The sequence below is a fragment of the Peromyscus eremicus genome, chromosome 7, assembly GCF_949786415.1.
Source record: "Peromyscus eremicus chromosome 7, PerEre_H2_v1, whole genome shotgun sequence".
Lineage (NCBI taxonomy): Eukaryota > Metazoa > Chordata > Mammalia > Rodentia > Cricetidae > Peromyscus > Peromyscus eremicus.
In genome coordinates, this window is record NC_081422.1 from 41,838,309 (window position 1) to 41,861,651 (window position 23,343).

The 23,343-nt window shown below is 48.1% G+C and overlaps 2 long non-coding RNA genes across 3 annotated transcripts in view; one reads left to right on the plus strand and one right to left on the minus strand.

The window, feature by feature from the left end:
- The window catches only part of LOC131914955 (uncharacterized), a 29,138-nt gene extending 6,082 nt beyond the window's left edge, over nucleotides 1-23,056 (minus strand). Inside the window, exons 1-2 of one of the 2 annotated variants that reach the window (XR_009380227.1) lie at nucleotides 22,920-23,056; nucleotides 15,621-15,888 (exon numbers count right to left, since the gene is read on the minus strand). This is a non-coding gene — a long non-coding RNA (uncharacterized LOC131914955). Of the gene's footprint in view, nucleotides 1-15,483; nucleotides 15,889-22,919 lie in introns of those variants that run through there. The other variant, XR_009380226.1, reaches the window with a different exon arrangement.
- Nucleotides 969-13,332, plus strand: LOC131914956 (uncharacterized). The gene is made up of 2 exons (XR_009380228.1): nucleotides 969-1,230; nucleotides 12,801-13,332. It is a non-coding gene; the product is annotated as an uncharacterized LOC131914956 (long non-coding RNA).
- Nucleotides 23,057-23,343: the final 287 nt, after the last annotated feature.

Below are 23,343 nucleotides of genomic sequence, written 5' to 3' on the forward strand. Positions count from 1 at the left end.
TGAACATCTACATGTCACTGATAGCCACCATGGTGGACAATGCAGTTGTAGGTCCCTAATCAAATTCTTTCTTTGTCCAGCAGGTATGTAGCCTTTAGTCATCACTCAAGCTCATCCATGGGCTCCTAGAGGTGGCATCTCAAGCCTCAATAGTTTCGCAATGGCTGTTTGGTGCATGCAAAGAGTTCCAGTTAGGGATGTTAGCAGAGTCCCTAAGCCGTAAGGACCAAGACCCCAAAGATCAACCCCAGTTCTCAGATAAACTGAGAAAGGGAGAGCTGGAAACAAGGGCCAAAGCTTGGGAAACATGCAGCAGCTGTTGCTGCCTCTTTTCTGTGTTACTGCCCTGGCAGGGTGAGCCCACCTGATCCCTTCACATAAGCAATGTGAGGTATTCCCAGCCTGGTCCCCCGCAACTACGGTCTTGTCACTGGCAGTAACAGAGAAGCTGAATTGGAGATGGTGACAGAAGTTAATTGGGATTAGATGTGCCTGTTCCATGGCTAACAAAAGCACAGGTGCTTCAGAGTCTCGGCTCCAGCCAGGCCATCCTCTGCACTCCCTCCCTCTCTCTGCTTCCTTTCCATCTGACCCAGCCATCCACCGCCTCCAGGGGCCCCCAAGAGGTAGCAACTGGGCTCTTTCTTCCTCCCTCACATTATGAGTCAATATCAGTTGAACCTTTTCCGTAATGAACGAGGTCATTTGTGGGAGGCATGGAACAAAGGGGCTCCTGGCCTCACTTGAACACACTCATCTCGCCTCCTCTCACTTCCTCTCCTGTTCCGTTCTTTGGGCAGGCAGGGGAAGAGATAAAATCAGGGTGACCACAAAGTACAGTCATAGTCTGAACACAAAGGATGCCTGTGTCCGAGCACAGTTTAGGGTCCCAGATCAGTGAGGAATGGAGATTCCCCAGGGAATTTTCCCAGCATGCACCATGGCCTCTTACTGTTGGGCAACTGAATTCCAAGCTTCAGAGAGACCAACGTTCTCAGGTTCTGGGAGCTTGTTCACCAGGAGCATCTTTCTAGCAAGTGAGGGACCAGGAAGGACAGACACTTAGGCAACCTTCTCCATCTGTGATTCTGAAAACAAGCGCCTTCTATCCCAAACCTAAACAGGTTCTGTGTCAGGTGCATCCTAGAGCACAATCACTTTCTCCCAACCTCAGCCTCAGATTCATATACACAGGACCCTCACTGTGGGCACAGCCATCTTCCTAGGAAGGTAAGGACCCTGCTGAGCCATGATTGCCTGCCTGTCTGAGACCTGTTAGCTGAAACAGACAAAAATGTAAGAGACAGCCTGCTGACCTCCTGGAGCAAAAGGGAAGTGGAGCACATGCAGAGTGAGAAGGGAGCCACTCAGGGAGGCAGGTTACAAAGCCATCAGCCAGGGAATGGGCCAGGAACAGACTGGGCAGGCCATCTACCAAGTTGGCCCTTCTCATTCTATATAGGGTCTTGGAGGATGAAATTCTTTGAAATAACTGACAACGTGTGTGTGTGTGTGTGTGTGTGTGTGTGTGTGTGTGTGTGTGTGTGTGATGTATGTATGCATGTATGTGTGGAGATCAAAGGACAACCTCGGGTACCCTTCACTATTTGTTTTTCAAACAGGGTCTCTCATGGGCCTGGAACTTGCCAAGTAGGCTAAGCTGGGTGGCTAGCAAGCCCCAGAGATCCACTCTCTACCTCCTCAGCACTGGGATTTCAAGTGTGTACCACCACATCTGGATTTTCTTACACAGGTTCTGGGGAGTCAAACTCATGACCTTATACTTGAAGGCAAGCATTTTATGAACTGAGCTCTCATCCACGTCCTCACCCCCACCCCTGCCCCCAACACAGTGATTATTATTTCTCTTTTCCTTCCAGAAGGCAGCATGTATACAAAAAGCTTCAACTAGCAGGGCTCTGTGGTTGGCACCCCTTGTGCCTTCTTCACTGAATTTCAGCAATTATTGAGCACCTACTGTGTTCTCCTTTCTCTGTATCATGGACCCTTACTAGAGCAATGTCTGTTACCCTGAAGAATGATGGTTCTGGATAGTGAAGGAAAGGGAATAGGAGACACTGAGGAGAGCAGAAAGCAACCGAGTGGCCTGATGGGGTGCCACATTAGTGAAGACTGACATTTGCATTCTTGCCTGGCATGGTTTGGGCTTCAACGCTGGGCTAAAGACTACACACATAGTAACTTGTTCTTGTTGTTGTTGTTGTTGCTTTGTTCTGCTTTTTGAGACAGGTTTCTCTGTGTAGCTCTGGTTGTCCTGAAACTCACTCTGTAGCCCAGGCTGGCCTTGGACTCAGAGATCCACATGCCTCTGCCTCTTCAGTGCTGGGATTAAAGACATGCACCACCATACCCAGTGGCACAGTAACTTTTAAGGTCCTGGGAAGTGAGAGATGAGCTGAGGAAGAGTTCAATAGATTCTCCCCAGGAAACTTGCCCATACTGAATCACCTGGACATGGCTCCAGGCCCCACACAGCTGAAGAACCCCAGGAAGGTGCTATTTCAAACTGCATGCCCTCACAGCTCTCCTGAGTATGTTCTTAATGAGAGAGCCTCACAGCAAAGGGGACCCACATCTTGCCCCTCAGTCTGTGCAAACATGTTTCTTCTGCTGCCTGCCTGCCTGAGGCCAGCAATGCCATCATTCTTTCTGGTGAATTGACAAGCCCTGGCCAATGTACAAAGACTTTATTAGCACTGACAACATTCCCCACCATCCAAAGGTCACCATGGATCCCACAGACAAGAATCCCTTTCTGGCTCATTCTCTTTAGTGGGCATGGGGGCAGGGCAGGTTACATATACAGTTCTTTGTCTCACAATCAGAAAATGTTGCAAGCCAGGTAAAGAGTTTAAGGAATAGTCTGACAGAAAATAAATCCAGTGCGAGCCTTGACATTTTACTCTTTGAGCCTCTTCATATATACAAGCCATAGAGAAACTATCAGCCACCATTTAGTGAGCACTTACTACAAGTGAGGTATTTCAGAAGTCTCAAAGACATGTAAGGTGAACTCTTGGACCTCACTTGAAGGAATTCACATCATTTTAAGGTAGTGCATTCAGGGCACGCCAGTAGCTACTCAGATGTGAGCTACTGCACAACCACAGGGAGAGCATGCCTGTGGCACACAGCACAATAGTCCTGGAGGTAACGGCCCATGAGCATGTCATTGTCAACAGAGGGAAGTACAGGCCAAGCGTTAGGAATAGAGAAGCGTGGGCCACTGTACAAAGACCAACGGAGAACTTTATTGAACAGAAGCAGAGAAGAACAATTTAGATTGCTTGGAAAGACGAGGGTGCAGGAGACAATCTAGATAATAAAATCTCATGAGGCAGAGAGTCAAGATGGAAAGATCCAGATAAAGCTCACTAGTTAGAGAACAATCTAGCTACAAGGATAGAAGCTCTAAATGACCTCTGTCCTACTAGAGAACTACAGTCTAGATCAATCCAGACCTATGTCGGGCAACATTAAATGGATACCCTCCCGGTATGACTAGTGGACCTGGCCCACTTCTCAAATCGCTACATCCATCATCAAATACTGAGGAATTAGGCTTTCCATCTAAAAGTTCTTCCTCATCTCCCTGCCTCCAAACTTTATCTTCATCTGTACCCATCTTCTCTTGTTCCTTCCCTCCCTCCAAGTTCAGTGGAGTGAGAGGCAATCTCCTGTCCTCTAGATGTTCCTGCCTAAAAACACTACTTGGGGGATTTCCTACATTCACTGTGCTCTTTCACTCTCTAACTTCAACTTTCCCTCTAAAGTAGTATTCTCATCATTGAGATCAAATACCTGAAGAGAAGTAACTTCAGGTACAGACCATCTCGATGAGGAGAGCACAATGATGGGTGTTGTTCACCCACCTGGAAGAGCAGATGCATGAGGCTACTTTACATTTGGATGGACCTGGATGCAGGGGTGGAGTCTAGCCCTCAATGACTGCCCCTTAGAAACTCACTTCCTCCAGCTAGAGCCCACCTCCCTGGTCTCTCCCCAAACAGCACCACATTCGGAGGACCAAGTGTTCAAACACATGAGGTCCTGGGAGGTATTCCACACTCAACGTCTCCCAGCTTAAACGCTGATCATTGTTTTATACTCTAGAACATCCCATCTTAAAGTCAAAGCCTTCCTTGCCCTGTTTCTACCTCAAACAACCACCCAGTTTCTGCGTCTTCTACAGCTGCCCTCTCCTACACCCACTCACACACCATCAAAACCACCTTTCCTCAGAGCACCAGGGAGTTGTGGAGCCCCATGGTGGACCCAATGGTGGACCCTCTCTGGTGTCTCCATCTCGCTCAACTCTTCAGTATCATTTGACCGGTCAACTCCTCCTTCCTGAAACTCACCAGTTTCTGTCTCTGTATCGTTTCCTCCTAACTTCAAAAAGCTCCTATGACATACACTTCATTATTTTCCCAGGTGAGAAAACTAAGATGTGCAGAGAAATTTTGTCTAGCATACTTATCGAATAACTACAAAAGATGAGATTTGGACAGTGTTTGAGTCCTGAGTCTATGCTTTTAAACACAATATTATGTAGGGACATTTTGTTATTGTTGCTGTTGTCTGTTTTTAAACAGCATCAGGAGAGGCTAGGACAGGATAGAGTAGGGTGGGGTAGGGTAGGGTAGGGTAGGACAGGACAGGTCAGGACAGGACAGAGGCAATAGTATTCAATGTCAGCCTTAGCAGCTTACTATAATAGGGGTTATTTCCACCTCTCACAGCTGTCCAGAACATACCTTCAGGGAATGTTCAACACAGTCACTCAGGAACTTAAGCAACAGAGACCCCAGAAACATGCCGCAGCAGGAAGGAGCAGGACTGAAAAGTCACAGATAGGCTGTTCAGTGTCGTTCCTGCTCACATTTCTTTAACTAGATCTAGTCTCATGGCCATACCTCACTACTAGTAGGAAGGGAAATGTTTGGAAGCAGGTGGAATCTTTGCTGAGATGTTGTATGCTCAGAATTACGCTATAAATGCCATAGTTTCTTAGTGTCAGCTCCAGGACCTTGTCTTTTCCCATAGTTTTAGTGTCCACATAACACTTCTCAAATTTATATCGTCAGCCCAGTCTTCAAGCTCATTTCAGGGTACCAGTCTTGTCCATAAAACTACTGAACTTGACATTTCAAAGGAGGATCTAAAAGGTTCTTAAATTTAATATATACAAAACAAAATGCTTGGAGCTCTCCCCTATCACAATGGCACACCTCACCCATCTCATTTTAATAAATGATACCTTAATCCATTTAGTCATTTTTATCAGCTATCTGGGGGTCACGTTATTTCCACATTCTCCCTTTACTTCCTATATTCAGCCTATTGTCAACCCTAGGTTAGTTTATTTTCAAAATAATGTAAGTTTATCCAGTCATTATCTATGCTGTTATTCTTATCAAGCTACCTTCATCTCTTGCCTAGATATTACAACATTCTCCTCCCTGTTCTCCAGGATTAGTCTCTATACCCTTCTAGAACATTCTCTAAACTGTGCCAGCCTGATATTTATAAAGTATATATCAGATTAGACCACTTCTACATACACATACACCCCAGCCACTGCCTGCCATATTGCTCAAGGTTAAACCTCAAATCCTTAAGGTGTCCCACAAAGGCTCACACTATGGTCCAGGCTTACCTGTCCAGCAAATTCTTGTGCTGTTAGCAAGCTCTTGCCCATGAACACCAGCTCCAGCCCTTCAGGCTTTCTTTGAGTTCCTTGAATATGCTATACTCTCACCAGAGGCAGCCTTTACACTAGAATTCACTTTTTGCTTTTTTCACACACTACTGCACAGAGTTCACCTCCTACATGGGTGCTGTGCTAAATACCATTCCCCAAGAAAGACCTTCCGTGAAAGTGTCAGTGAAAAGGGAACCCAGTTCAAACTTCTGAACTCCAGAACTAGAAAAATTTTTGTTGTGTTAGCTCCTTAAGTGTGTGGTATTGAGGGGCGAAGGTCCTAGTGTACTCTCCAAGCACATCCCCCTCTCTTGCTCCATGGCACAAATTGCAATTTGTAATGATGTACCTATTAATATTTTTTGTGACTCATTTAATATCTTGCTGTCATGGAGCCTTAAGCTCCATGGCAACTATAATGGGGCACACATTGATCTACGATTGTATTGTCTGTCCACAATATTGGGGATACAGTAGCTCAACAGTCAATAATTGTCAATGAAAGGGCCAATGGAAAGTTGGCCTCTTCCTTTCAAAGACCAGCCAATACTCTCCCTGCCTGCAGAGCTGGCTCTCTGTCACCCCTGACCAAGGACTCTCTGTGGATATGCTTATGATCAAACAAGGGTGAGTTTTTACTTCCTAGTACTTCAAAAAATGCATGGATCTGGGTAGCTTAAAATGGAGTGACTGAACCTAAGTCTATTCTGACCACATCTCTCGAGTAGATTGCTCTGGACCATCAATTCACTATCTCTTTGCTCACTTTTTCAAATTAGTCAGTAGAGAACTTGTCGATCTACTGTGAAAGGTCTTTCACAAGATGACTCCTCCTGCTATAAACTTACAGGGCTAACATAACACAAACATTATATTTTGGCTCTGGGGCTCAGACGTCTTGAGGTGGCTCTCACTGGGCTAAAATTCACATGTTGGTAGGTCTGCACATTTTCCTGGGTTCAGGGAGGATCTGGCTTCTTGCCGCTTCCAGCCTGTAGAGGCCACTTGCATTCTGGAACTTTGGGTCCTTTCCCAAAGCTAGATGACAGACTGAGTCCATTTCGCACCACCCTCTCTCTGCATCTCTCTGCTTCTTTCTTCCCCTCAAGAGAAGCTGGTATTTCATTCATCCCATCCAGAGAAACCAAAACCACCTCCCTATGTCAAGATCAACTGCCTAACGACCTGAATTCTGTCTGCAACCCTTTGCCTGGTAACTCCCCATAACCACACGTTCTGGGGATGAAGATGTGGACATCATTGCAGAGACCGTTGCTGTGTCTGCTGCCGGTTCCACTTCCATCCAAATCTCGCCCACAAGAACTTGAGGCTTAGAACCATTTTTCTTCTCAACTAGGGTGGTAAGAGTGGGGGTTTCGGGGGAGACCACACCACTTCCCTCTGCAAGTTTTCCAACGAACTCTTCTTAGCGTGGCTCTTCATAGCACAGACCACCCTCTGGGACTGCCAACTGTCCTTCCTGAAAATGAGCTAAGGATACCTGTTCTCTGGGTCACTGTGTTGATTACATAAGCTAACATTTGCACAGCAATCTGGAAGATGAGCTTATAGGTGGGAAAGTGCTCGTGTCTTAGCTTCAGAAGTCCGAGTTTAAATCTCGATTGCTTAACACTTAATAATGGTGTGACTGTAGCAGATTATATCATCCTCATAAATTCCCGAAAAGCCATCATTTCCTCGACTGTAAAACAGGGGTGTTAGGAATAACCCCTCGTAGAGGGTCACAATAGGGATCAAATGAAGCAGGTTCTATAGGGCATTTGTCATGCAGTAATCGCTTCATACACTTTGGGGTTGTGATCATCACACTCGAGTCCCCCAGAGATTTACAGCCACCCTTGATTGACACCAGAGTCCCTGATAAATTGTAGCGGTCCTTGCTTGTTGTTCTGTGCCTCAATCCTTTATCTGGCAAATTCTCAAGTTGCAGCTTAAGCATTGTGTCTTCAGGAAAACCTTTGCCTTCTTTCCCAGGCAGAGGCTATTAGTTTTCCCCACTGTGTTCATGTAACACCCAGCATGCATTTCTATTACAGCATTACAATATAATGCATCAGGTGAAGGTTTTTTATACACTAACACCAACACATATATAGTTCCTCAAAGGCAGGTAACATGTTCTTTCTATGCTCAATGCTTGGTTCAAGACCTAGGCGATGTAATGTTTAAGAAATGTTTGTTGCCGGGCGGTGGTGGCGCATGCCTTTAATCCCAGCACTCGGGAGGCAGAGCCAGGTGGATCTCTGTGAGTTCGAGGCCAGCCTGGGCTACCAAGTGAGCTCCAGGAAAGGCGCAAAGCTACACAGAGAAACCCTGTCTCGAAAAACCAAAAAAAAAAAAAAAAAAAGAAAAAAAGAAAAGAAATGTTTGTTGATTGAATAGACAGAACTCTATATAACTACTTACAATCTTCTGTAATATTGAGTATCTATCCATTGATTTGTCGAAACATATATCACCTTACTCTGTTCTCAGTGTTTTCCATTTGTGCCCTGAGAGTAACATTCTTTGAGGTCCAAGGAAAACTGGGCTCCTGGAAGAACTACAGCTAGAGAGGATCTTCTTGTACCCATTCCCATTCTGGGAAGAGTCCTACATCGTGGTCCTCAGACCACCATCCATCCGCATCAGCTTAGGATCTTTCCTTCCTTGGTTCAGCAACTAGACCCCACCGAAAAACTCCACTCCAAGCAGAACAGGGCTGAAATCATATTTTCACGGGATGTCAAACCTCCTCTCCCACCTTAAATGAAAGGTATTATTTCTGAGAGGAGAATGTCACACTCCACCACCAAAATTCTGCTTCCTCGGCAGAAAACCCTGGCAGTTTCTCTGCATGGCTGGCAGCTCTCCACCCAAGGCCAATGCTGGGAAATGCACCGGGCTCAACACAAATCACGAGAGCACAGGCCCTTGGTGATTAAGACAAGGAAAGCAGAGTCCACAAACAGTTGCTGTCTGGAAATGGGCTCTGGAAAGGAAATAGCGTCTAGGCACCGCCCCGGGACCCACCACAGATCCATACTCCTCTAGAGAAATTCACCTATCTATCATCTTACCAAATTTACTAAATTCTCCCCAGCTCAGCAACGTTGGGGCCCTTTCCTTGTAATGGATGGTTTCCCTGCCTCTTCATCTTCGGTATATATAAAAATATATTCTTCCTGGCTGCCAAAAAGCTGTCTATCCCTTGACTCTGTCTTCTTGCTAGAGACTGTGACCTGCTTCTGATTCACTCACATGGCAGCTGCCCTGGGATAAAAAGCCTTGCGCGGAGCTGGGCAGGGTGGGAAAGGGGAGTCAGGCAGTCATTGCATTCATATAAATGGGGGACTGTCTCTACTTTTTAATGAGTCAGAGTGTAGTACTGGGGAGACCAGGTCAGAAAGTGACTTTCTGTCCCTTGGGCTTTCTGTTGTGTCAACTTGGTGTGTGTGGCCTGCGGGCTGATCATACCGTAGGTTCCCCAGAGTCTCTAATGCACTCACCGCTTACCAAGCTGGCAGCTCTCAGTCAGGGCACTTGGGCCAGATCTCCCCAGCTCCGGAGCACCAGAGTTCTGCTTCTCCTCCTTCCCCACCAATCTCAAAGGCGCCTGCTTCCTGACAGAGATGTGAGCCTGCTCTGGGTATAACCCAGATGATTAGCTCGGGTGTTCTGTGTCTTCTAAGTGCCCTGTGGCTGGGCTCAGGTGCCAATGTGTTCCAGCCTACTGATTTCTGTGTTACAGACCCAACTACTCTCAGTCTAGGCTGCCAGCAGCTTTGGCAACGTGATTTGAGTGTTGACTTCTATGTGGCCTGCACGTTCTCCTAGGAATGCATTCTTACTTCCTTGATGTCCCCCCACACCAGTCCCCTAGCCAACAGGCTCTGCTGTACCCTCATGTGACACTGGCTGGGTTCCCTAGGGAACCCACCTCCTCTAGAAAACTCACATTGACCCTGTCCTCCTTATGGAAGACTCTCCATTCAGGAATCTCCAGCCCGCTCCTCCATCACCTCTCTCTGTTGCATGCCCAGGGGCTGTATGCAAACATTTGCTTTGATTTGTAAAATGATCCATATAATTAGGGAAAAGAGTTAAATAAAGGGACTTATTTCAGAGAGCAGGCCCTTAATGACACTAATACCTGACAAAAGGGGTCATTATGATGGGCTAATGGGCCTTGCCTGGCGTTCAGCTCTCTCAGGACACAATCCAACACACTCAATTATCTGCTAATCAGGGCCATTTTGTCAGAGGTTATTGCCCTGAAGTATCAATTATAGGAACATTATTAATACTTGATGGAGACACCACTTCCATGAAAGTGTTAAAACTCCTGGGGCGCCCCTCCCCACTTGTGCCTACAGTGGGCAGTCTCTTTCTGCCCTAATTGAGCCACCGACCTGGGGCTTCCCATGACCTGTTGGGTCTACTGGGAAGGAGCCAAGCCTGTGATGATGTTCCCGAATTTGTCACCTGTGACCGAGCTGGCAATCCCAACTCTTAATGCCACCAGCTGGCAAGAGTGACTTAGCCCAAAGCCAAGGCATTACTGACTCAAGATGTGGGAAGGGAGGGGAGCTATGAGAGCTACAGGAACAAGAAGTGTGTGTGTGTGCGTGTGTGTGTGTGTGTGTGTGTGTGTGTGTGTGTGCGCGTGCGCACACGTGTGTGTGTGTGTGTGTGTATGTGTGTGTGTGTGTATGTGTGTGTGTGTGTATGTGTGTGTGTGTGTGTATGTGTGTGTGTGTGTGTGTGTGTGTGTGTGTGTATGAGCACCTGTGTATATGTTTCTGTCTTCCTTCTGTCTGTCTGTCTGTCTCCCCCCTTCTCTCCTTCCCTCCCTTCCTTTCCTCTTCTTTCCTTGGTGTGTGCTTGCTCTCACACTCTCCACCCTCAGGTCTCCTCTCCACCCCCCTCTCCCTGCCCACTTTCCTCCCCCTTCTTTACATTCTCTTTCCTCCTTTTCACCAGTGGAGCTCAAACAAGAAAATAAGAAGCCAAGGGACCGTGATCTCCCACTTCAGAACACATATGTCCAGGACACAATCTATGCCGCAGCCTAGAACACACTTCCTGCTAGCGGATCTGTCGCCTGTGAGGAGGTGGTGGTGGCAGACACAGAAACTGGAGGGACACCTCTGAAAGGCAGGGCAGGTTAGGAGACAAATCACAAAAAGGGATTTAGAATCAAATCAACCCCGGTTGCAGTTCCTGTGCCAACGCTCACTGGAAGCAAGATCTCAAGTAAGTCACTTAACCTCTCTAACCCTCTGTGGAGACAGGATCTGGGGCAGGGGTGGGCTTTAGGACGACAGCTGTGCTACTTACTAGTAAAAACTGGAATGGGTTATTCAGCCTCCTTGAAATTCAGTTTTTCCCATGCAGCCTACAGCTAGTCTTATCCATAAGCTAGAGCCATAAGGCAGGCCAAACGAAAACCTGCATGGAAACATGACCGCTAGGTGCCATTCCCAGGATGAATACTAACTTTGAGGTAGGCTCTGAGGTAGAAAAAGCTAAGTAACAACCCCAGATGCTCAGAGAATGCAGAATCTCTCTGTCCCTCAGATACCTGCTAACATTTGCAGTTGGTAAAGAAGGTGGCAGTGGACTCCTGAGCCCTCCAGTGTCTGGCATCATGGGAAGGTGACAGTTTGAGAGAAGCCGCTTCTTGGAGACAGATACGACTCTCATACTTCCATGGCCCAGCAGGCCTGGACTTGCCCATTTCCACCAGGGCAACAAGCAAAAAGAAGATTCACCCATGTGGGAATCTCCAGGAGTCTGGTTTATAGGCAGAGTTCAGTCTTGGGAGGAAAGAGTTAAACAGAAGAGACCGAGGCATTCTCTCTGCTCTGGTTTAAGAAACAGAGATTTAAAGCATGACTCCCCTCATGCATTCGTCAACAGGTGTTGAGCACACCCTAAGTTCTGAGCACCAGGACCACCTACTGTGTAAAGGGAAGCCAGCTCAGGACAGCTTAGTTCTGCTGCAGTTTGGTCCCTGTGATAATCTGGTATCTACCTACACACAACTCGAGCTTTCTGGGTATGTGCACTGCTCAGTCAGGGTGGGGGGGGATGAGCCCAAGGAAAGACCGAGCATAAAGACAAGTGTCCGAAGACTCTACCCAGAGGAGGCAACCTTCTCAGCCCAGCAGAGTCCAGAGAGTAAAGAAGTGGATTTCAGCAGAACTATGAAGTTCCAGCCAGGAGTCTTACCCTAAAAGTAGCTGAAAATGAAGAAATAGAAACCACAAACTCTTCCGTGGATACCGGAAAACAGCAAATTGGAGGTATTTCTTTGACTTTAGTAGAATCCCGTCCACTGAAGGGTGACAGGTGCGCCCCATCCTGTAGTTCACCCAGGATGGCCAAAGAGGAACTGTCACTTACAAGCAGAGTGACCTGACATCCTGCCTGGGCAGTTTGGCCCAGGCCTTGGTGGCAGGAAGTGCTGGTTGAAGGAAGGGCTGAAGACACTTCAGGTCCACCCTATGACCCTCGATTATGGCTTATGAATGTGCTGTTTGGTGAACCTATGTAATTAGTGTTTGTGTTAAGCAGTTACAGGGTTAAGTGCTACCAGGGGTTTGATCTGGGCTGACAGAGCCTGAGCTGCAGAGTGGGGTGGTTGCCTAGCAACAACACCTGTAGCACATTAAGCAGCCAGTCAGCTTTGTCAACTTCTAGCAAAGGCTTTGTGGAGCAGAAATGGGGGGGGGGGGGGGGCCGCAGGGAGGCCACAGAGTTTGATAGGGCATAGAGGTGGAAAGCTGGGCAGAGGGTCTCAGGATAGAGGGGGTCATGGGTGGTGGGGGTATCAAGCAATTCCTGGGTCCTTCCAGGATGGCTTTGTGTCATTTGCCTCAAGCAAGGGAAAGAAAAACGCGGTCAGGTAGGTGCCCTCACCCAAGTAAGTGTCCTCAGTACTGTTCTCACTGCTTCCTAAAACCTCCAAAGCACCCAGTCGTCACCCCAAGCCCTCTCCCACACAAGCTGCCTCCAAATTGGATCCCTGGGGAGGGGGCCTGAGGGAGAAGTGCTCTTGTTCTGTTTGCAGATTTGAGGGGATCGGGAACGAAGAGAACAAAAGCAGACACCCCGGGAGAGGAAAACCCTGCCCTTTTCCTGTTACGCTGTCCCACGTGACCTTCTGGACATCATCCCATGTAGACTGAGACATGGCTAAAAAGAAAGGGGATAAAGATAGATTTGGGGAAGGATGGGGACTCAACAATACCATTGCTAATTAGGGAATTCATGGTCTAGTGAGCACCTGACTCTTGCCAGCATTCCCAAACTGCCTCAGAGTAGAGTGATACATCTAAAAAAAGGCATCTGAATGTTGCCTGAACAATCAGAAGGCTTGGATCAACTCAACTTCCACCCGTCGTAAGCCATAAAGCCTTTGGCTATACCTAACCTGAGACACAATGCCCAGGAGGGCGTAATTACAAACTGACCCGCTTCCCTCATGAGGGGCAAAGGAAGTTATTTAAGTAAAAGCCTGTTACAAATGCTATAAATCCTGCTATGTGGTGAAGGTACCCGTATCACAAAGACGGTACGAATAAATCTGCTCTTTCGGAATCGGCTGAGCTGTTTGTTATTTGGCTCCGCACGCCAGGGAGAGGAGCAGCCACGTGTTGTGTTGCTGGGTAACTCGGTGGGGCGGGCGGCACTGAAAAGGGGCCTATTCATTGATTCTAGGCTAGGTTCACTGGTTCAAATCCAGCCCTGGGCCAACAATTACTGTAATCACTGGGTTTGGAATTCAGAGACACTGACTTTCAGGAGACCTTTCGCTCATCTACGACCCACTGAGTTTACAGCATAAACTTAGGCGTGTGGTTACAAGGGAAGCAGAGAGGCTGCAGAACACGGGGTTCACAGGCCACACATCTGTGCCTACCTCCTTTACACAGGTCAATGCTTACTCCTTCTAGACCATCTTTAAAAGCATTCTAGTGGCTGAGGGGTGATGCTCTATGCTCTCCGAGCTGGGAAATAAGTATCAACATGCCTGGCCATATCTGACACTGTGCGCCGTACCCCAGCCTCCCTTTCATAGCTGAGAAAGTAAGCAAATCTCCCTTTTCCACACCACAGCTAAGATAGTTCCTTTTCCCACCCTAAAGTCAAACCACATCTGATTAGCACAAAAGGTATATATAGAAGCCAGCAGGCTTAAGGACCTGCCAAGCCAGAAAAGCATCTCCCCACCCCAGAATGCACCAAGACTTCTGTGTGTGATTTTGTGGGTTTTCTACGTGGCTGTGAGGTCCAAGGGTGCCCTGCCACACCCAGGGTAACACACACTTTGTGCGCATGTGCACACCAGTGTGTCTGCCAGTCGCTCACTCCATGGCTCCCCTGCTCTCTGTTGTACTGTTATTTTCATGCTCGGGGTTATATTTAACTCAAGTCATAATATTTGGGGGGTTGGAAGCCTGCTGTTTCACCAAGAAAGGCATTTGAATATTCTCAGTTCCAGAGAATTCCAAGGGCTCCGGGAAGAGAGTGAGGCGTTTGCCCCAGATTTGTCTGACACATCGTGGTCACGTGGACTCCATTAGTGGATGACTGAGGCGTTGAGCAGGCAGCCTAAAGGAATGTTGTAGAAACGCTGAAGAGGAGCCCCTGAGTGATGTCAGCAGGAGGCTGATGCCTCTGGGTGTCTCGGGGCACTCACCCCACACATCCCCACAGGGAGGGAAGCTCTAATTGGCAATATCACCTGCCCTGTCACCACCCTACATCTTACACATCATCCCAGTCTGAGGGGGACACAGAACCAGAGTCCCATGTGGCATGAAGAGAGGCGTATCTCAACTTATCCTGCCTCTGTCAAGCAAGTAAAGCGTGCAAATTGAGCCCTATCCTATCCCGAGGAGTAGCCATTTTCCCCCTCAAGATGTCTCGGCAAAGTTAGCATTAGGCAAAGCATGGGTTGTCCAGAAAGAGCAGAAATGAGGACAATATTATTTTAATCCCTCCACGGTCATTCTTGACGACAGGTGGGTCCACCTGTGAGCGGATGCTATAGGTTCCCTGTACACTCTTGGGTTCTAAGCCTTTCCACTATCTGAACAGTCTTTCTGGGGTAAGTTTGGAGTATACTCCATGGGGGGGGGGGGCAGTTGGGGGACAATTCCAGAGTATGCTATGGTGGGACTGACTGACAGGTAGATGAAGAGTGAGGACAGACAGGGCTGCTCCATACCTTTATTTGTTTGAGATTGGGCCTCAATCTGTAGCCCAAGCTAGCCTGAAACTGGTTCCGGTTCCTGCCTCAGTCTCCAAAATGACGAAATTACCCGTGTGTGCCACCACATCGGTCTCAACCATATCTTCCTGTGTTAGAGGCAAGAAGGGAAAGTGCTGTATCCTGGGGTAGCCAGCACCATATAAGCCCTTCACCAGCAAGAAGGACAGCAGAGACCTGAAGGCTCATCCCAAAGAACAGGGCCTCCTGATGACCGGAAGGCTCTGCCAGGCGGAGGGGCCTGGGAGCAGGAGAGAAGGGGCAGTTGGTCCAGTCCCAAGTCCTCACGGGACATCTCCAGCCAAGCTTAAGCACTAAAACCAGTATTGGCTTCACATTCATGGGAACTGACATATGGTATAATTTTTTTTTAAATCTTCCAAGTTCCCTAGGCAGCTTTGACGTGAATATTAATACTAACATAATTTCATGATGATTAGAGAACACAATTAAGGGCTATTAATAATGACACAAATAATGACATTTAAGGCCTCATTTTAATTTGAGTAATATTCTGTCTGGTGGTATTTAAACAGATCTGTCTAGCACAATTAGTGCAGGGCTAGAGTGCATTCACTGCTCATGGAATCTACCAGTCCTACCTCACTAACTCACCTCCATGGCGAGAGAGAAATATGGTGGCCAGTGACATGATTCTGAGAAGCATCCAGAGAACGCCCTCTGCCCTAGATGCAGCCTGACCCCTGAAAACAGTTCTCCTGGACAGAGACTTGGGTACAGGTTCTTAAGAGTCCACAGTGGCAAAGACTGCTGGTGGCTAGAGCCCACTAGACAGTAGACTGCTCCATCTTTCCATCCGCATCTTCCCAGGAGGGGTGTAACGGTTCTTCTTGACTGCCAACTCGATTGGATTGAAAGACACCTAGGAGATGGGAAAAACACACTTCCTAGACTGTTCTGAGAAGTGTTGCCAGAGATGACTGACATGTGGAGCAACCTGTGGGCAACACTTGCCCTGAAATGGACAGTACCATGTAACACACTGGGGGCTCAGTGTACTGAAGCAGAAGAGATAAGCCCACCATCAGAAGCTCACTCCCCATAGCCCCTGCTTTCTGTACACAATGAGGTGAGTGTCCTCCTCGGCCACATACAGCTCCCACCATAGCCTTCTTCCTCACCATTCATGCATGGGCCCCAGAAATCGTGGAGCTAAGTGACTCTGCACCGACACCTCTGAAACCGTGAGAGGAAATAGGTGGTTTCTCCTGTAAGTTGTTTTGCTCGCGCATTTTTACAAACAGGAAAAACAATTGAATCCATGGTACAAGGGGAAAGTGGGCTCCGTATTTCCAGTTCTCAGTGAAGTCCTACTGGACATACAACCTGGCTCTCCAGTGACTCCCAGAAGCCTCTCCTTTCTCCCTCAGTGACTTTATTGTGTGTCTGTCAGAGCACATCACATATCATCCTACAATAATGACCCACTTAACATTCCCACCTCCCTCTCAGGTGGAGGGGTGGAGCCACGTCTTTTCTGCCTTTAAATCCTCAGGCTCCAGGTATACTGTTGGCTCCCAATAAATGCTCACTGAGTACCCTAGTGGCTGAACAACCGTGGGGGTTGCCCTCCACCTCAGGAGCACTGCTGATGTTGGTGTTCCACTACAGTAGTACACCTGTTTACAAGCCAACTCTCCATCTCAACTTTTGGATGTTTGCAGCCAACAATAAATGTCTTAGAAATGACTAAGGTAGTTTGGGGTGCACAAAGAGGATGCATTTTGGAAACATGGAAATTCGGTGTTTAAACAGAAATCTGTGCCTTTTAGTACCTAAAGGAACCCAAGGTTCCTAACCTAAGAATTAACCAGTGGGGGAAACAAACCCTAATTCCTTGGTGTAGTCTGCAAATTCTAGAATAACCTTGGCAAGGAATAGTAAGTATGGCTGGACTAGATGCTACATTTTTCTCCCATTCCTGTATCTAAAGGGCAGAAAACGCAAATGTCCTGATAAAGACAGACTGAATAAAGGAGGAAGCCAGAGGATGAAAGGAAGCAAAGAGGGAAAGAGAAAGCCTGTCTACTGAGCGCTGATCATGTGCCAGACACGCGCGTTGCTGAACGCCCACCATCCTCTTTGATCTTCCCCATAATCCTTCGAGCTCTGCACTGTTATTATTCTCATTTCACTATTAGTGAAACCCAAGTACAAAGAGGCTAAAGTCATACGCTTGGTCACACAGGGCTACGTGGCTGGGCCAGGCTACAATCGCAAGTCCGTCTGACTCCAAAACCCAAGACTGTCACCACACACTGCCCTGTGGGCAGGTGAATGAGAAGGATGAGGACCATATAAGCGTGTTTGTGCAACAAGGAGGAGGTTGGCCTCCTGCCAAGGAACACCATAGAAGAGGCAACCTGTTGATGCCCCTCCCACCTAAGGATCCTGCCGTTGGGCCTGCAGGGGAGAAATGGAAAGCCACTGGCTAAGGGCCAGCACCGGGAGCTCTAGAGCTGATGAGGGCTGGAGGCTGGCCCCCTGGAACGGGTGGCATTGGACATGCCCAAAGACAGGGTTGGCAGGCAGCCAACTGCAGCACAGACTGACGGGCTTTGGCAGAGGCCAGCGAGGCTGTGGGGGCCAGGGCAGGGCCTGAGAGCTTCAGGGGACGTTAAGTGGAACCCTTTCTGGGTAATTGACTCTGTCTTCCCCTAGGACCCCTGCCAAGCCCAGGCAAGCCCCAGCCTGACACGCTACAACCTGTCTGGAGTCTGCAGAGACAGAGCGCCTGGTTGACAGCAGGCTGGTAATTTTCTTCTAAGACTCACCCCTTAGGATGCAAGGCTCCTTTTGTCTGAATCCCTAATGTGTGTGTAACAAATGGAACCGTCCGAGTCCTCAGCACCCACTGCTGCAGCAAGGGAGCCAGCAAACAGAGCAGCAGTGAATGGAGGACAGACTACACCCTCTCCACACCCCCAACACCAAGCACGGGGTCTCACATGGAGCAGGGAGTCCCAAGGGCACCGGGTCCCCGATCCAGAGACTCTCACGGTAATAGGACTTTTCAAGACGCATCATATTCTCTGATCACAACACGACTCGGTTTTCTAAAACACACCACTGTCCTTCAAATCTTCCCCTCTGCCTACACATCCCTCCCACCCAGCTCACCTCAAGGCAGCAGCAGGAAACATTGCCTGCTGTGATGGGGACCCAAGGTTCTAATTCCCTGACCCTTTGGGAAGTATCTATGAAAGGCACACAGGGGACTTGTGAAGGGCACATGGAGATGGGGCTTCCTGGGAAGCAGAAGACAAGCAAAGAAGCAAGTCCAGTGTGGGACAGCACTGCCTGTCCTCTTTGGTGTCTGTGCTGCTTTTCATACCATGAACTTCAACCAAGCTTCTCACCTCCCCGCTTAGCAGCAGGGCCAAAGCTGTGCGACAATGCTGTCCTTACCCACAGTTATCTGAGGCAACATGGGACTCTCCCTCTATCACCAATCAGAAGTAGAGTAATTCGGATTCCATCTCTGAATGTTTCTTGGACACCCCACCCCCAAGTAGACCACAGTTACGACAGTTTTGTTTTTGTTTTTTTTTTCTCTCTTTGACCATCATAGCTATTTCTTCCAGGCTGGACATGTCTATCACCCTCTTGATGCAGGGCAACCATGACCACCTTGAGGAGTTCTCATGAGGTGAGGTCTATTAAAATTTCTTCAACGTGCCAGGAATGGTGGCTTGTGCCTGTAAATCCCAGCACTTGGAAGACTAAGGCAGGAAGATCATCTACTCTGAAGGCAGCCTGAAGTCCAGAGTGAATTCTAGGTCAGCTTGGGCTACAGAGTAAGACTCTATCATTGAAGTTTTCCCTCATGGGAAAAAGTCACACCATTCCCCCTGAAGCCCCTCCTATCCCCAAGATTTCAATCACCACTGTGAAAGAGGTGAACAGTTGACAGGGTGGGACTTCTTGGTGATGTTGCTGTAGCCAAAGGCACTCTTTGCTGGTGCAGCTTTTCATGAGCAGTCCACACTACTGTAGGACTCTTCTGTGCTATAAATGTCTATAAATTGCCCAGAGGACCTCTGCTTTGAGTTCTCCAAGTTCCTGCAAGTGATTCCAATAAACTTACTGACTCCCCAAGCTAGACTCGAATGGAATCATTTCACTGATTTGTTGGTGCCCCTTCTCTGTCTTGGGGAATAGACATTTCATCTTGCCAGGAAAGGCCATGCCACAGTCCCTCTTGTCTAAACTATTACAACAGACTCCTGATCAACATCTGCGACTCCTGTCTCTCCTGTCTATATGCACCATTAGGATTTAAGTTCCCAGCAGGGAACAACTATACTCAACATTCATGAAGAGCCGACTATGTACTTCACATGTGTTAATTATATAAACTGTATGTCGCCAACAGTAAAGAGACCTATCATTCTCAGGGGAGAAAATGTCTGACTCTTAGTTAAAGGGCACAGTCCACCATGGCAAGGAAGCAAGGAGGCAGGAGCTTGGCTCATACTGTTGTTAACACGGCTCCCTTTCTCCATCTGTACAGCCCAGGATCCCAGCCAGGGGATGGTGCCACCCACAGCAGGTAGGTCTTCCTACAGCAATTAACATCAAACTAGGTAGTCGTCTATAGACATGCCTGGAGGTCCCTCTTCCAGGTCATTCTAGATTCTGTCCTGTTGACAATCAACACTGACCATGTCACATAGCTGGGAAATGATAGAACCCAAGTCCCAAGTTATCATTCTTACTCTCAAGACTCACAATGATATCATACTTGCTCTCCCCGACACACTTGGAGTGTCCTCTCAACTCTATCCCACCATAACTCCAAACTCCTTAGTATGCTGTGCCTTCACATGCCCGTCCCGACCCGTCCTCTTCTCCAGCATCCCCGCCTTCACCTTACAGCCCAGCCCATGGGGGTGGGAGGGGTGTCGCATTTTCTCTCTCAAGAGCCACCAGCATTAGTACTTTCATTCTCTGGGTTTTCCCCTGGTACCATCAAAAGCCCGTCTTTGTCCTTTTGAACCTCCCCAGGAAAGCACCGCTGGTAAAATCCAGGACACACAAAGTCACTATGTTTACTCTTCCCCCAGGTTCCTTAAGTGACCTCAAGTGGCTGCGTCCCTAGAGAAGGCAAACTCACCCCTCCAAGCATCAGTGTCACCACCTGTGAAGGACAGTACTTACTTTGCAAGAGCTGTTAGGTTTAGGAGGTCATTGGGATGAGGTTATTGGGGGTGGGGGGGGCGCGCTTGGCTCCTAGCGACTCTGAATTGAATCTGACATCCTTTTCCCCAGCTCCTCCTACACAGCACTAATTACTGTCTGTAATCAGTTTGGCTGTTGTGATCCCCCCCCCTCAAGAAACCATATGTTACTCAAGTGTATAGTGACTATGTCCTGGTCCTGTCAGCCTCTATGTTCCCTAAATACTTTACTATGTGCCAACCATGGTGCTCAAAAAATGCATGTCATGTGTGTGACTTTATCTAGGAACCTGATGAGCATCATGTTAAAGGGGTAAACCCAGGTGATTTCTAAGTGCCTCTCAACTCTTGAGAGTCTAGAACTTGTACCATCAGATCCCCAGAAATCAGTGCGCAAAACTGAACTCCGCTTGCCTTGCACTTTTTGTTACTGACCGACAATATCAGCTTGAGGTCACACTGACTCTTCAAACCCACCCCTAGCCCCTTACATTTTTTTCCTCCCAATTATTTTTCCAGGGGTCTGGCATTTCTAGTCCACACCAGGAAGCTGAAGTTCTCTGGCAGCCCCAAACCACGGCTGCCACTGGTGGGGAAGTCAAACTGGCAAATAGAAATGTCACTCAATCATTTCCCGGCGCTTTCCTCTCGCTGCCCTTCCCCACCGCATATAATGAGAAATTCTTTTTGCCCAAATATTGTTTGAATTTCAAATACACAATTTCCCTGGGGGTGACCAGATGAAAAGAGAAATCTGGTTTGCAACATAAGACCTCTATGCGGAAGTTGCATTGAGCGAACACCGAAACTAAATTTTTATTGAGCTCCTTGAAATGACGGGCACATCAAGGAAGCCAAGCTCCTTCCCCACTGTGGTATGCTTAAATTATTTTAAGTGAACACCAAGGAAGCACCCCTCAAGGGGGGAGAAAAGAAGAGAAGAATTTGAAACGCAGTGGGCAAAATGATAAATCTGCTTCGGCACTGAACTTCCAGATTCTGCCCCAACACTAGTCTCCTACACAGGCTGTCTGTCCACAGCTGGGGTGATTAATGAGAAGGGGTTCCTAGGAGTCCCCCAGGACAATGACTTTCTACTGCACTCAAACCACAGAGGGTATTTTAACAGAAATACACTAACACCTGCGCCTACCCTGGACAAGGTGCTTTGTGTGTGTAAGGCTCAGGCTTCAGAGTTGCATTTAAAAGCTTTCAGATAGTTCAAACATGCATCCGGTGTCAGGTCCGTCCGTAGATTCAGAGTGTGTCATGGTCTCCTCTGACCTGGAAGGTAATTTTACTTTATTCTCAAGAATGAGTGTGATTTGCCGATGTACAAGCACTCCTTCCAGGGTAGCTTAGGGATGCTCTACCTAGCCATGTATGACCCTGAACTACTGATCCCTCTGCCTCCATCTCCCAGGTGATGAAAATGGAACCATGGCCTCCGGTATGCTAGCAAGTACTCCACCACCTGAGCTACATCATCGGGTCAGGCAATTCTTTATAATACCTGCACCCTAAAGTGAGTAGACCTCCCTCTAGCTAAAAACAGTCCACTCCTAAGATTGAGGTATTAAGAGTTAGTTGTTAAAGGGCAAACAAAAACCAGGACTGTGGGGCCTAGAAAGTTCCTTGTGGACCTGTATGCCAGGTGGTAAGAATTTGTTGAAATGAAAATGGGTGTTGAGGGGGGAGGGGCGGCTACAAATTCTGAGAGTGGTTAAGAGACCCACTAAAATCCAAGGTGAGGCAGTAAGTAACTGGGGGGAAAGTGGGTACTTGTACTGTTTGTTCTTCCAGGAGTCCTGCCTGGGACACGGCTGATAGCTGTGCCCTGATTGGCTCCTGAATCCAGACAAGAGGAGACAAGTCCATGGAAAGCAGCACTTCCCCACAGTAGCTCATCCTGGGAGCCCCATCTTCGTGGCTGATCAATGTACCTGAGAACTACCTCGCAAGAGTGTGCTAGGGAGACTCGAGAGAGCGGGTGGGAAGAGGACTGATCAAGAGAAGGGTCTAAGTTCCTGAAGGGGGTCCTGAAGACCCGAGAGCTCCCTTCAGAACCTGCAGCACTGTCAAGGGCTAATGCCTGCGCAAACTGGGCTGAAAAGGGAAAGGAGGTGTGGCAGGGAGAGAACATGAGCCATTCACTGCCTCCAGGCACTGGGGGCCATTGTATTGGGAGTATCATGGGCCTGCTGACTGACATACTTCCTCCTGTCCCCCAGTAGCCTGGCCGCAGCTGAGTTTGGGTTAAACAGCAAACAGACAGATCTGCTTGTAGTAATGCCCTTGCCAAAAGGCAAGAGGGCCAGCCTTGGGCTTCCTAGCCCCAAGTCAGCTACCTAAGTGCTCTGTCCTGCTTATGAAAGGGTCCCCTCTTTCTCTCTTTTTCAGCCCTGTGCTCTAATTTATCCTTCCCTTTGATAACCAACTCCAAACACATTCCTCAGAGGCCAGGCCATCAGTGCACAAAGGCCTGTGCTCTCGAAGCTGAATGCAGTGCTTCACTCTTGGGGGGATTTCTATAGAAGGCAGAATCCACCAAACAAGCTATTACACTTAAATCAGACAATGCCCGAGGTGGCAGCGAGGAGACCAGCGTTAATGACTCAGCTAGCAGTGTGCTTCTCTGTTTAGAAGCTCTACCTCAGCATGAGAGAGCAACCTGCTGCCCTTCCCAGCCTCGGCCAGATCCCTCCCCTCCTACCTAGAAAGGCAGCCGGTTGGCTCTCTGAATCCTGAGCATGGATCTCCCAGGCCCACTTCACTGAGTCCTCATTCCCTTCTCTGCCTGAGAAAAAAAAGAACAGAGGCATTAAGTCCTATGGGCTCCCTGTTCTCCTCTTCATTCTGAAGACAACGAAACCATGGCAACCATTCAAAGTCACAGAGTCAGCTGGTGATAGCCAGGACTAGAACCCTGCTCTCTCAACTCACTCCATCCCCTTCCATTCACAGGAGAACTAACACAAATAAAACAATTTGCATAAAGTACTCTAGATAATCCCTGGCACATAAATGCCTCCCAATAAATGCTGGGCATTGTTATTCATTATAGTAACCATGGCATTGTTTTCATACAGTCCATTCATGTATCCATGGAGTGCCTGTTGTGAGGCAGGCCATCTGCA